This window comes from Dipodomys spectabilis, unplaced genomic scaffold, assembly GCF_019054845.1.
Source record: "Dipodomys spectabilis isolate Male_0828 unplaced genomic scaffold, ASM1905484v1 ptg001320l, whole genome shotgun sequence".
In the NCBI taxonomy this organism is placed as follows: Eukaryota; Metazoa; Chordata; class Mammalia; order Rodentia; family Heteromyidae; genus Dipodomys; species Dipodomys spectabilis.
Genome location: NW_024871997.1, coordinates 15,167 through 15,918, shown reverse-complemented (window position 1 = coordinate 15,918; position 752 = coordinate 15,167). Strand labels below are relative to the sequence as shown.

Here is a 752-nt window from a genome sequence, read left to right as displayed (position 1 = left end):
CACCTTTGGACCTATCTATAAATAATTGAGAGTACGATCAAATTCCAAATAAAAAGACTTAAGATAGTCATTGACAAAAAAATTTTGCAAATGTGAGCAATCGACTGATAAATATAAATTTTCCACTATTCACAGAATTTTAGGGAAATAAGATTGATAGCATTGTTAGGAACAATAAAGTTTCCTTGTTACAAGTAGGCACCCATAGATATAAACCTGTATAAAGATTGCATTATTAACTACTTAAATTTATAGGATACTACACACTTTAGCAGCACGTATACTCAAATTAAAATACAGAGTTTAACATGGCACTTGCACAAGGATAATATGAAAATTTGAGAAGTATTCCATATTTTTCATTCTTCAGATGCAAGAAATGAAAAACAGTTATTAAAAAGTTGATTACAAAATTGCAAGTGTAAAAATACACGTAATTCATATAATTTAGTTTGACATCAGTGTATTAAATCTTCACCTCAGAAAGGCGTTTACATAGCATAAACTTTACAAATATTCTCAAATTAGACAACATTGTCATTTTATCCCAAATAAAAATAATATTAAGTCCTAGAAAAAAGGAAGCAAACTGTTTCTATATGGAATGCAATCGGAAAGGACACATTAATGAACCTATATATTATAAAATAATGTAGAATTCAAAGTATATCTAGGAGAAAATAAAATAAATTATGAACATTTTGCAAACATATAATATAGAATATTTTAAAATATATTTTTTCAGACAAGCA

The 752-nt window shown here is 26.6% G+C and overlaps 1 pseudogene; it reads left to right on the top strand.

Moving 5' to 3' along the window:
- The first annotated feature begins 263 nt into the window (after positions 1-263).
- Positions 264-360, top strand: LOC122103020 (annotated as a pseudogene).
- Positions 361-752: the final 392 nt, after the last annotated feature.